This window comes from Nipponia nippon, unplaced genomic scaffold, assembly GCF_047370975.1.
Source record: "Nipponia nippon isolate SJK-2023a ecotype South Korea unplaced genomic scaffold, ASM4737097v1 scaffold_4, whole genome shotgun sequence".
Taxonomy (NCBI): Eukaryota; Metazoa; Chordata; class Aves; order Pelecaniformes; family Threskiornithidae; genus Nipponia; species Nipponia nippon.
In genome coordinates this window covers 48,328,776-48,342,296 of record NW_028262358.1, presented here as the reverse complement: position 1 = coordinate 48,342,296, position 13,521 = coordinate 48,328,776, and the positions used below count along the sequence as shown (strand labels likewise).

The window sequence follows — 13,521 nt, the reverse complement described above, 5'->3', positions numbered from 1 at the left end:
TGAAAGCTGCGGTACACACAGCGAGCGGGCAGGTTCTCCGGGGATTTTCTTCCCTCTTAATGGTTATCTGTGAGTAAACGCCTGGTCACTGAAAGCCCCCATGTCCTGGCACACAGGAGGAGAGTGTCCTGCCTGCCATGGGCAGCGGTGCTGCTGGCCACGTATGAAATAAGGCAGCACACAGCAAGCTTAGCCCCACCCTGCCGTTCCTATCCTCTAAGGAAGGAAAGATCTTGACAGAAAGGTGGGAGGCTGGAGAGCTGTCCCTCTTGGATTGTTTCAGTTTTAGCCACATAATCACCATAATAATGCTTTATAATTACGTCTTGCATCTTTCATCTCTATATTTCAGCTAAAGTTATGAATGTTTAATTAAACAAGTCTCATAAATACCTTTTGGGGCAGGCTGGCATTCAGATATCGTTTTTCAGGAGGCATTTGCAGGGACATACAATAGCAAACACGTAGGGAGAGGAGGAGTATCAGGGACTGCAATGTCACGCAAGTGACCTGCTGAGCCCACTGTGCCTCTGAGACTCGTTGGAGTGTGTTGGCCAAGTATAACACTGAAGGTGCCTCTCCTGCAGGATTAAGGCCACCATCTTAAATGGCAAACCATCCATCAGCCTTTCTTTTTTTCTGTCACACATTTGTTTGCAGCAATTTTCAAGCCCTTATGACAAAGGACTGTTACTGCTGTCACTTTTGTGTCTCTTTTGCTTTTAACCTCGCAGTTGAAAAACAGTTGTTGCTATCCTCATTCCCACTGCCCGGGAAGGTACCATAACTTGTCCCAAGAAAACTCTTTTGCTTGGCATACACTGCATCCACACTGCAGCAGAGTGGGGCAGCAGGCAGCAGGTCTGTATTACGTTGGCTACGCAAGATAGACAGGCCTAATTTGTATACTCTGGAGAGAGAAAGATCCAGTGTTAGTTTTTGGTTTATTTTTCCTGCAAGTTCATATGCATTACAAGAAAGGAGAGTTCATGTCAAATATTTGTTGGCATTTTTAATATGAAAGAACTAACGAGCCCACTTCACCATCTGCTCTGTAGTGCGCAGCGACTCAAGAGAGAGTCAGCTTGCTCATTACACTGATCACTAGGGTGTAAAGGGCTCAGAGGAGATGGCAGGGCTGCCTTGCCTTCCTGGGCACAAGCAGAACCTTATTGGTGTGCACTGCAGAAGTGCCCGGGGCTTTATTTAAATCAGGAATGTACTGCATCTATTTCAGCAAAGGCCCAGCTGCAGCAGGTAGGCACTCAACCAAAGAAAGCACCTTTATTGCCATATGATGAAAGTTAAACTCTGATGCCTCTTGACCCCTAGCCACGGGCTGGCAATTGGGACACTTGAAGAAACCTGCTGCAAAGAAACTGAGAACCTGCAGTGGTAGAAACAAATTTTACTTATACGGGTAAACATGTAATGCAGTGAGTAGAGAGTAATGAAACAGAGCTGATGGCATGCAGAAATCACAGGCAACAGTGTCACAGAAGTCATTAATTGTGTGATTATGTGGATAACAAGCAAGAGAGACAAAATATTGATTTTCAAAACTGAAGATTTATGGTAAGGGATGTGCATAGGTGGGCAGCCTATTAGGAAAGAAATCCTACCTGACAAAACTCAAAGACTAAGTTTCAGGGGAGATCTCAGGGCATCTGCAGGTGGAAGTTTCAGCACGGATTGACACCCATTCCTATGACCCCAATGTGAGCCAGAGCCCTCCCTATAATTTTCTTTCTTCCTATCTCATCACTAACAAAAAATTATTTTAATCTATCATCTGGGAAGTTCTGCTACTTTTAATTCCAAATAATCTACAACTATAAAGGTAATCAATGTTACTGCTCATATTAAATAACTTTGAACTGTACAAAGTTATATTATCCCGTATGAGATGACAAATTTATCTACTTGCCATTTGTGATAAGGCAATCTTGCTAAACACAGCCCGCAGAAAACACAGGGCTTACTTCTTAATCTTCTCACCTCCAATGTTTTTTGGTCACCTTATTTTCTATATCATACTTAAAGCTAAGGTGGGAAAATATTGTCTATATATTTATTCCAGTTTTGCTAAACCACAGTTTACATAAAGCTTCTAAAGCCATCTTTCATTATATTTAGTAAACAACTATCTTAACAGGTTTAATCTGTTTTGTGTATTTAATATCCTACAGTCTACTGCAACGGTTAAGATTAAATCATGTTTATACGCAGCAACAGAAAACATTTCCTTGCTAGAGTCGAAACCACCGGTAGGAGAGAAGTCAGAGCTGGACTCCTGGCAGCAACGCCATTTTACAGACTAACTCAGAGGCACTGGCTGTGCTCCATACTCTGAAAAAGCAATATCTCAAGCAGCCGTGCCCCACTGCCAGCTGCCTCTTAAACAACAGGAGGCCTTGCAGGCGGCTGGCTGATTGCCTGTGGGGACGTGCCTGAAGGTGCCTTGCTTTGGTAGGCGGGCTTATGTTCAGGGCCCCGCGGGCTCCCAAGGGCCTCCTGCAATGCCCAAGCCAACATTTTTACCACCATACTGGCAGTTTTGAGATCTGCTAACACATCCAGTGCTTTGCTCTTTCCAAACCTACCTCTGAACGTGCAGTTTTCACACAAACACGCAGGAAGAGTCAAGCCCGGGAAACGCAGCAGGAAGCAGCTGTGCTGACATTCTGCTCTCTGTTCTACCAACGCACGAAAACGGCATTTCTGAGATTTGCCCTTATAGTCTGAACCACAATTATACTGAGCAATGGCTGGGGTCTCTAGTCATGAGAGCAATGCTCATCTCCTTCTCTTTCTATATGAACATGCACATTTTAAGAAGGAAGGTAAACCCCCTACAAGATGCTTAGTTCTTAGTGCCTTTTCAGATATTCCACACTAGGGCATCTACATCATGCCTCTGTTAGCTGGTAGTGCAGGGCAACGAGTGGATCTGCTGGCCTGAACTGCTGTTGCTGAGGATCCAGTGATCACATTAGACATCCTGATGCCTTTACGTTAGATTAGGCAGGGACCCGTAGACATTGGCAGTGGGAGCTCACCTTACTGCTTAGCTTCACCTAAAGAGGTCTCGTGTGCCCTGAGACCTCTTTGCAATGTAAACCAAAGAGCAGGCAGTGGCCATGATCAGGAGATTTGCTTCAAAAGCACATGCCTGACCTGGATTAAAACATTTAGGAAGACACATCTGTAGATTTAGGCTAAAGCTAACCTGGAAACCAGGTCTGGGTCTAAACCTGGACTTGGGCCCATCTCCAATTTCACTGTTAAGAGGCCTGGAGCAAGAAGAAGGCATCAGAAACTGTCTGACTAGTGTTTTTAGAGTACTCGTGAAATTTACTGGAATGCACTGAAAAATGATTGTCAGGACCTTTTCAACAATTTTAGCAAAAAAATACCAGCGCTATTCTTATTTGTGGACCTACTACATATAGACTTGCTACCTGTTCCCTTCAGTATGAATAGCTGGGCTCTGAGTTCAGTTCAACCATTCCATGGAGCTAGCCCAGACCTGTGTTTAGTGTGCAGAGAGGTTCAGTCAGAGCTCCTTGTATGACTGTCATGTGCACTCTTACAGCTTCTTTGCTTTCCACCAGAACATAGGGTAACTTGACAGATTTTATGGATCTCCAGTATTTCTGTTATTGCCCTTTTAATGGATCCCAGCTATTAATTTGAAATTGAATCTGCCTCATCTTAACTCTACTCCTATACATTTTAAGTATACTTTAAAGTTCATTAATGAGCTTCAGTAGCCTTAATAAACTCAGGCTGTGCCATAATTACAAATGTCTAAATCACTCACTCTGAGTAGTTCAGCTCTTTGCATTCAAGTGCAGATACTCAAAGGCATACTGCTGCATATAGATGCAACCACACACATTCACGCTCATTTCTAGGGCTGCTCTCACAGTACTCATGGACAAAATGAACTCTGAGCCATAGAGCTGTTTTAGTGGAAACAAGGATGAAATCATCTTTCACCTCCAGGTCACCAGTGTGACTCCATCAGAAAACAGCACTGCTGACTGAAAGTTTTCAGTCGGACACTGAGAGCTTAAGAAACCCCATGATCTCAGCACAGCTGTTAATAGAAAGCAAACCTAGCACTAACTCATGTCACTTTTGGCAGCCACAGCAGAAAGGCCAAACTCTGAAAGCAGCATGGGGGCTGCACGGCTCTTTTAGCCCGGAGGTGGCTCCACGGTGGGCAGTGCATTATCCTGGCAGGGTGGAGATTGGAAAAACTTGTATGGCAACCCTTTGGACTATCCCTGTTCCTGGGTTAAGAGGAGGTCACTTTTCATCTCATTCCACAGGCTCCCTATTTATAGGAAAGAAAAAATATAGGGAAAAGTGGCCAAAAGAGACACTTGCAACTTTTATTGCACGTATTAGAACAAGCCAAATTCTGAAATAAGGGTTTGAACCTCCTGGGGCTGGATCTGAAACTTATTAATTTCATTCGATCTGTGTTCAGGTAGGAATTCCCAGTGACCTGACTAGGAACTGTGTCTCTGCAAGAGCTAAGGACTTACAAAAGTCTTCAGAGTTTGGACCCTTCACAGCAAAGTTTGCTCTCACATTTCACTGATAATGTGCCTGAGGCACTTTCTCTCATTCATTCTGCTGATGTGCAAAAAATATTCCTCGTCTTTGGACAAATCCATCCACACTCTTTGGCTTGAAAATCAGGGCAAAAATTAAATGACCATTCCTTGGCTTACCAGCATTGTGCAGAAGGAGAAGAGAGATCAACTGCTTCTTCTGCTCACAGAAGTGTAAAGATGTAAAGCTACCAATTTGTAATGATGATGCAGGCACAAGGAGCATGAATTTGCAATTCCAGCCTCTCCAAGAGTCTGCACAAGGTGTAGGTGCCAGCAGTTTTCTTCAGCTGGCTGAATGGAAAGGTGAAAACAAATGTTGACAACTTTTTCCTGCCAAGGGAGGGAAGGTAAGGGGTAGAGAGATGCATTATTCAACAGTGAGTTTATTTTCATGACACGTTCAGGTCCCGGCACCTAGTTATCACGAAGTTGAGAAAACGAAGGGCAATGGAACTGGGAAGAAAGGGGCCTGCAAAGAAGTCAGTGAGAAGGACTAGAAGAGCTAAATCTATAGAGTAGGATGGGAGTCAAGGTCTATAAGAACTCAAAGAAGAATTTTTTGAGCGCCAGAATGAGGAAGGACTGATCTCTTACAGATGTACAGCTCAAGGCTGGCAATACCCTTGGGCAGCTAAGCCACTGAATAGCTCTGGTTCTGAAAGAAATTTTTCAGCACTTATAAGGGTCCTTTCTAAAGTATAGTCACTGATAGCTACTTGGGAGTGAGCTCACGCTGCAGCTTTGACTCAGGACTCTTGTCTTTTTCTCAGAAGTCTGTTTCCATAAAACCTGTAAAAACTTAATATTTGCATCTGCTAAATGTGCTTGAAACTGGCCAATCATTTCAGAAGTCTGCAGGGACACACAAACACACAAAACAAGGCACAGCCTAAGCCTTGTTTCTGAAGAAAATGAGGTTAAAAAAACTTCAGGATGTGAAAATGAAAATTCTAAGTCACAAAGTGACCAAGGTCTTTGGTTTCCCTGTTGGGACATAGGATTTGAGACATCTTGGCCATGCCCTGAGCCATTGCCCTGAGCCATACCAGCTTTTCAGTTGCTTCTTTCCTTGGCCCGGCACAGCCCTCATTCAGGCAGCAGGTCCCATCATGTGGCTAATAACGTGCAGCTGGGTTTATTTAGGCTTCATACCTTAAAGGAAGGTCTTTCACATCTTAAGAGAGGGAGAGACTTTGTGTGTGAAGCTAGGAGAGTGAAGAGGTTGCTTAATGGCTAACCTGTTTGATCAATGTGAGTTGTACCATGAGCACATTGTTTGGGGAACTCTTGTGGAGGGAATGCTGCAAACAACTTCTAAAAGACTGGGCTTTAATGTGGTTTAAGCCCTCTGTAAGAGGGAGGGGTTGGTATTCATGGGTGAGCCTGGAATGAATGTGCTTGTCTGATGCTGGCCTTGTTGAAGACCAATTCAGAAGATGAATAACTTTTGTTAAAGTGAATGGCAATGTAATTGCTTCCTGAGGAAAAGTGTTTGTGTGGGTGGTGGGAGGGGTGAAGGTGATGATCTCAAATAGGGCAAGTAAATGGTAGCTCTGCTCTGTTGTCCAATCCAACAGGCTTGCAATGAAGTTAAGAAAGGGAGTGATTGGGCTGGCTCCAGTTCTGAAGCTTCCCAACAGTTGGAGACAATATATTAAAGTAAGTAGGTAGTCTTCATACGTGGTGGTTAGTCTCCAGTGTTCAGGTGCCCTGCAGCTGCAGAAAGGTTGTGAGGTGGCAGGGCAAGGGGAAGAAGTGCATGACATCTTAGGGCAGCTGATTTAGTAGCGCTCATGCAGCTTTGCCTGTTCGTTGACCCAACAGGTACTCAGTGTTTATTGACTCATCTGAAAGAAGCATTAGCAATATGTGGCAGGCAATGCAGTAACACCATGCTGCAGTTGGGTGCCTGTTTTGTCTGTGTAGTTCCCTGATGACCCTAGGCAGCTGGAACAAGTCACTAGTATGCTTTCTTTATTGGGTTTTGGTGTTGACTCACACTGGAGGAGCTAAAGTCATAGTAGCAGCCTCACACTTGAATGTGCCTTCCTTTCTTATTAGTACATGTATAAATGGGGCACAAGAACTATAAGATTATTCTTAGCTGCTTCTGTCAGCAACCTTGCTCTTCCAACCCAATATTACTTCCTCCCACACCTCCTTCTCTCCATTCTTTCTACCCCATCTAGATCATTTTAAAGCCATATTGAAGCCCTGCTAACATGAAGGAAAGGTGTTCAAGTGGCCATCCATGGGAAGGGTACTGTACTCTATGGAAGAGTTACCTTCTGCAATACTAGGTTTGGGTGGGGTTTTTTTAGCTTCCCCCATGGGTGACTATCAAGGGCAAATGGAAGGTACTTTCCCTGCAAAGAGATGTTCCCCTGCTTCACCATCCTGAGTGGGTTTTGCTCATCTCCTTTGCTGCCAGTCACTTCTAGGCTTGGGTGCTCCTTGCTCCCTGCCAGGAAATCCTTCAAATACTGTAACACAGGCATTGGTGATCCACAAACTGACTCTTAAAAACCTGGAGAGGGGGAAACTTATGCAGGAAAAGAAAAAGAAGGTAGTAACCGAGACTTTACTGGGGCCTTTTCTCACTTAGAGTTGAAGAAATGGATCTGAACAAGTGATCTTTGTCTAGCAATTCAGGAGAAGCTGAAAGTGAATCCCAGGCGCCTGTATGCTCTGCTGGTGACTCTCGTATAAATCAATTGACCAGCCTCTAGCAAAGCATTACGCTTGCCTCTGCCTTCTGTAGACATCATGCCTTAGGGCTTCACTGCTGGAAGAGCATGCATCTTCCTCATGCAAGCAAAGCTCTGGCCTTAACTCCCACAGACATACATGGCTATACATTGTGCTTTCAGACAGGGAAACACATTCCTGGCCTCAGGCACCTAGAGGTACCAAACTGCTGACAGGGTGACTCAGCCCACAAGGTACTCCACCAGAAAGCCCAGCTGGGCCCAGCACATATGATAAAGCGTTCAAGATTCCTGCTTGTCACAGCAGTATTTCTTTTTGGACTGTTTTCTTCACTGTCAGTTTGGGACAAAATGCTGAGTAAATAGGACTCAAGCAGAGTCCAGCTCGTGCAAGGGCTGGCAACTCTGATAACCATGCTCACTCTCGCAACTCATACGCAGAAAGCCTGTCTCTACATGTTGTACAGTCATTTCCACTGCAACCATGATAGAATAGTCTCCACCATGTTAGCCTGCTGGTGTTTGATAGGCACCTTGCACTGAAGTATATGTCGGATGTGTGATTGCAAGGGTGATGCTGGGTGATAGGACTAAGAAAGCTGGAAGACATTTTGAGGAAACCTGACGGGAAATAGAGGGTAGTGGTGTTGCTGCAGCTCCTGGGACTGCACTGGAATGGAAAACTCCTCTCTGGTGCAGGGAGGAGTGTACAACAGGCTGGGCAGGGAAGGTATGTCCGCACCGTGCGCTGCTGCTTCGGAGCCTCAAGCAGCAGAGCCGTCCGTGGTGATGCTTCACCCACACTGCTGAGGTCTGTGGAGCAAGAAGCCCTTATGTGCCTGCACTGCTCCCAGCACCCAGGCTGCTGCCTGCTTGCAGCACTTTGCACTCATGCTGCAGGCATGCTCTGGAAAAGGTAACGTCAGGAAGGCTCAGTCAGCTCTGGTGTCCTCAGAAGCCTCAACTTATCACAATGAAAACAAAAGATGGTGGCGTGTTCACCTGTTCATGCTCTTATCTCCAGTGATAACAGCTCTTTCAAAATATGCGTGAAGCTCCAGGCTGCTGGCTAAATCCTTTCTCTCCTTCACTCCTCTCTAGGTTTTAACTATGCCCATGTCTGATATTATTCTAGGTGAATACCCTGTGACAATGACTTCCTGGCAGCTTGTTAACCAGTGAAAGCCTGCAGTAGCCCACAGTATAGTGGTGTTTGGAGAGGGGTGGAAGCATGGCTGGCAAAAAAGTCCCTAGGTAGTCTCCACCAACAAGATGTTTTGGGAGGCTCAGAAGAAGCAAGAGGAGGGTCTGCTTCATATGGTGCCTTGGTAAAGTGCATAACACTGCCACATGTTGTAAACCTGTAGCATCTAGTACGTGAGTCAAAAAAACAGTTGGGGAAACATAGGGGGAAGAGATGGTGGGGGGAACCCAAATACAAAGAAATTACTTTGGGTTCTGGAAATCCCAGAGTCCCAAGCTGAGTTTGAGAGAATATGCACTGAAAGTATCTCTGCTTGTCTTGTCTCTATTTAGGTATCTGCAATTGCTGTGTAAGATACTGTCTGGATGGACATTTGGCCATTCTTATGTTTTTATGTAAATACAGCTGCCTTTGAATGGCAGGATCCACAAAAAGAAGGTGACAGCCTAAATACAGTGGGTTGTTTCTATTTTCCCAAGGTATTGAGAACTTGAGCCAGAGGAGGGAGAAAAGCTGAGCTTTCCTTTGCCCTGCATATGTAATTGCTGGGTATAGTAACCTAATGAAAAGAACCAGTGCAGAAGTTTAAAAGGATTAGCAACCTTAAATGCCACTTACAGTGAACCACAAAATGCTGAAAACTCTGCACACTCTCACCAGAACAGCATGTCTCTGGCTCTCCTGGAGAAAACCTCCCAGCCTGTCTGAGAGCAAATCCTGGAAATTCCTGTGTGCTTAACAAACAGGTCTGCTCACAACGTGCCATCTCGCTTGTTCAGAGGGTGTTGGAGATAGGGAGTGGTAGATACTGAAGTCATTGGGGTGAAATAACGTACCTGGCATTCATGGGGGGCTGATGCTGCAGGCACTCCCCTTTCCCCAAGCATCCAGGCGAGGGGCGAGCCATGGTCCAGCCCAGATACACCATGCCAGTGGTCTGGCAGCCTGTGTTGGGGGACTTCTATGACCCTGACAAGCACGTGGCAGAGGTGCCAGGCTCACATCTGGGGCCCTGGGAAAGCCACCATCACATGGCTGAAGCAGTCTTGGACCCTCCTCTCATAAATACCAAAGCAGCATGTGTAGAGAGATTGGGACGTGCATGGTCTATGCTACATACTAACCTTCAAATTGGTCTTAGTTTAATGGAGGTTTGAGACATGAGGGGAAAGGTCAAATCCAGAAAAATATGCTTAGAGATGTAACTGCGCCATTTGTTTCATAGTTGTAATCTGCTAATTTCAGAGGGGAGCTATGCCTGAAGATACCCAGCTTTCTGAACTGAGGGCTAGTGTTAAGCTGGGCACAGCATGTTAGGCTGATACATCCCTCCCCATCTGTTGCGCTCTGTGCTGCCTTCGAGGGGTGGATAAGGACATTGGCAGAAGTCCTCCAGACTGAAAGAAAGAAGAGTTTAAAATGAAGGCACAGAGCAAGAAGTTGCTTTATTTGTACCATGTTTGTAATCTCTAGGTAATCCTATCACTGCTTGCACAAAAGCAGCAGGCTGATGTGCCGTATTACCACCGTAGAGGTGTGGGAGCTGCAGCATCAGCTGTCACAGCAGAATTATTTTGTGGTTTCTCTTAGACCACATGCTCTTCAGTGCTCCCTCTGGTCGTTTCTGGGGCCTGAACGAGTAGTCCTAATACATCCTTAGGTGAAATGAGGAGATGGAGGAAAGGGGGCAATGTGATGAGAAGAGCAAGATCAAAACCAGCTCTGAAACCTGCCCCCTGCCTCAAAGAAAAGACCAGTTATCCAAGCTGAGTGGGGGCATGTCCTCAGGAGCCTGGAGGAGAGGTCACAGCAGCTCACAGCTGGAGCCTGAGTCATCTCAGAAGCAATTTCTTCATCTGTTAGTTGCATTATCTGTAAATGAGGTATCTCATACAAGGCTTGTACAACACGCCGGGGTTTGTGGCAGCCAGCTATGGGGCACATCTCATGCTGCATTTAAAGACTAATTTTAACAATAATGCTTCTCATTAAAGCAGTTGGCATATTCTGTGTTTTGTAGGACGTTTGCTGCCATACAGTCATAATATATTTATCAGAAGGGAGCATATTGTTTGTGTAGCTTTTCTTCTACACTATAACACTGCTCCTGACACTTAGTGCCTAAACCCATTTTGTATGCACCAGAATCCTCAGTGATTAATTTCTCTGCAGCTCGTAGGGGAGCTAGGACATAAAGCACCAGTCTGTAGAGGCTGTTAAAACAGAGCTGCATGAGAAAAGCTCCTGCAGTGAGGTTCCTTCAGGGCTTTTACTTGGACATCGCAACTGGAGGAAGAGGGGTTGAATGCTTTGTTTGTGCTCTCCAGACGAGGTATTCTGAAGCCTAGCCACATCTCATGGGGCTGCTTGAAGACCAGCTTCTTAATCTTTGGAAGGAGCTTTATAAAAATGTTAAGGTCTTTTGACTAAAGGCCCTGGAGGTATAAGATATTATTATGATGCTATGTAGTCATAGAGATTTAATTGAAGGTATTTAACTGCAGTGGCTGTAAAACTATTGAAATTATACTTGACCTCCTCTTTGGAACAATGCTTTTAGACAGATTAATAAGGTAGGTAATGCTTAAATTCTTTGTGCCTTTCCTGAGGTTTTCTCTGATACACTTAATGGGGTTTTCACAATGCAGCCAGATTGGCAGGTATAAGGAATTCTAGTAATTATGCCCCCCAAATTCCTTGTACTTCTTTCCAACTGAGTATCTCTAGGATCAAAGTAAACATGATAAAAACTGTCTGTAAATTACATTCTCTGGAATGATGTACAGAGAATCCAGCCTGAAAAAAAAAATAAGTGGTTTTCCCAGTAAATCAAGGCCAAGACAGAGTCCCAATAGACTCTTACTGACAAACCCCTGCATGTGCACGTTTACAGGTTACTTATTCAGTCACAGGTGCAGAAATTCATGTGGTATCCCAACTTAAGAATTAATAATGGGCCAACCAAAGAGGCTTGTTAATTTAGTCTAGATGCTAATCTGAACTTCAGTTGAACCTACTTGCTCAAGTAATCTACCCAGCAATCTCTAAGAGAAAAGACTTTTTCTCATGTAGAGCCAGCCTAACAAAAATGTAAGCTAACCTCTAACTGAGATGGTTATGGAGAAGAAGTTTTCCCTGCAGGCAATTTGTGTGGGCATGTGTGGAAGAGCAAGCAGGTACCTAAACAGTGTCTCTGTCCAGGTGGGGAGTTCCTTGTCCGGTCCCCTGTGTCATGGCACGGGCAGCTGGAAGCGCGCGGTGACAAGCACATCCCACAGCACATGGAGGGTGCCAAGGTGCCTCCTTTCTCCTGGTCAATGTGCTCCTGCTGGTGCACTTCAGCTTCTCTTGGGTTAGACAGTAAGTAAGCGGGGATTTATGCTTAGACCACCTGTGCCTTGCTCAGTCTCACCGAGGTACCTCTTAATGAATCTGACTTAGTTCCCCAAAGTGATCCAGAGACACCTCCTTGTCTGAGGACAAATTGCACTAGATGGAAGTCCTGGGGTGGCCGAGGTCAGGAGCTAGTCCTTGTTCTCAAAACCTTCCTTCCCTGCCGGTCACAGTCCTCCTTCTCAAGCAGCAGATAAAGCTAAGAAGTGTTTCTGGGTCTTGCCCAGTGTCATGCAAGAGATATGGCCAAAGCCTGTGTCAGACCAGACTCCCAGCCCTGCATATCTCCCATGGGAACATTATTCCTTTGCTATACAAATAATAAATTGAGCTCTTGCAGTGTAGTCCTGTAGGCTACGGGTGAAATTCCCATTGATGGCAGTAAGACTCACAAGGCAGGGTCAGAACCACCTACTTGACTTTGAGAATTGGTCACAGACGATATGACAGGTGTCACCCCTCCCTGCTATTAAGGGTGGTGGAGTAATTTGCTGATGCATTCTCGGAATAGTGTTGATGAATTTTGCAAAGACCTCTTTAAATAAAACATTAGATACACTTTTCCTTAAGGTTTGCAGAGGGGTCATGATTATTTTTACTCTCAGTTATAAGTCTAAGAATAATCCCTTACTCCACCATCCTTGGCAGGAAGGGAAGCAATATACTGGCTTCAGAGACTAGAGAGTTACCTGTTTATTTTGAAATAAATGTTTATCTGTGCTATTCCTGACAGAGCATCAGTTTTCCTGTTCCACCCTTACCATTTAATGTAGGAGGGTCATGCACTTTTGTCCTAGTTAACTCAAGTCCTGCAACCATGTAAGTTTGTGACATTTTATTTCATTTTTTTTAGGTCAGACCAGCCTCATGTGACTGTTTCAGTAAATATGCAGTTGACCGAAAGCCACTCATCTTCATGTACAGCAGGCATGTGAGGCAATGGGAGTTGTTCAGTTGTTTGCCCAGTATTTCTTGTGAAGTCATTATTGCTTTTCTCCTGCTGTCCACACTTGGGGCCAAACGTTGCCTTATTTCTGACTTGCAAAATGAAAGGAAACAGAGGATAGTATGGGCAGGGGAATGAGTCTTTCCTCATTCCTCTGGCACGGAGCCACAGGACAGGCTTTCTGCTGTATCACGGTTATCCGCAAGGAAGACAGGAATCAGCTCTATTCCTGGCCCTGTCGCGGGCTCTGGGGACCTGTTTCCTGGCTGCCTGCAAACTCACGGGTTCACTGTCACCTTTCTCTAGTGGAGGTAGCAATGGTAACATCCCAAGGTGCCATTCACTGCATGGTCTATGTGAACAATGTTCCCATGAAGTGAAGACACCAAGCTCCCCTTTCTGGCACCACGCGCTCCCAGAGAGTGGCTTGCAGCCTGCACCACTGTGTTTATGGCCTCTTGCACTGTGCAGCTTCCAAGTCTGCTGGTATTTTTTTGTATCTTCTGCTGGAGAGGACTTTGGTTATCTGATAAATCTATGGACAGAGCCTGTACAAATATGGGTACTTTAAAGGTATGTGCCCAAACAGATGGCAAATGGTCAGGGAAAGAGAAACTACTTGGTTAGATTCAATTTGATGAC

General features: G+C 45.1%; 1 long non-coding RNA gene across 1 annotated transcript; it reads left to right on the top strand.

Annotated features, from left to right (window-relative positions):
• Positions 1-5,825: 5,825 nt before the first annotated feature.
• On the top strand, positions 5,826-13,311 carry LOC148053289 (uncharacterized). The gene is made up of 4 exons (XR_015708855.1): positions 5,826-5,879; positions 6,206-6,287; positions 11,742-11,900; positions 12,787-13,311. It is a non-coding gene; the product is annotated as an uncharacterized LOC148053289 (long non-coding RNA).
• Positions 13,312-13,521: the final 210 nt, after the last annotated feature.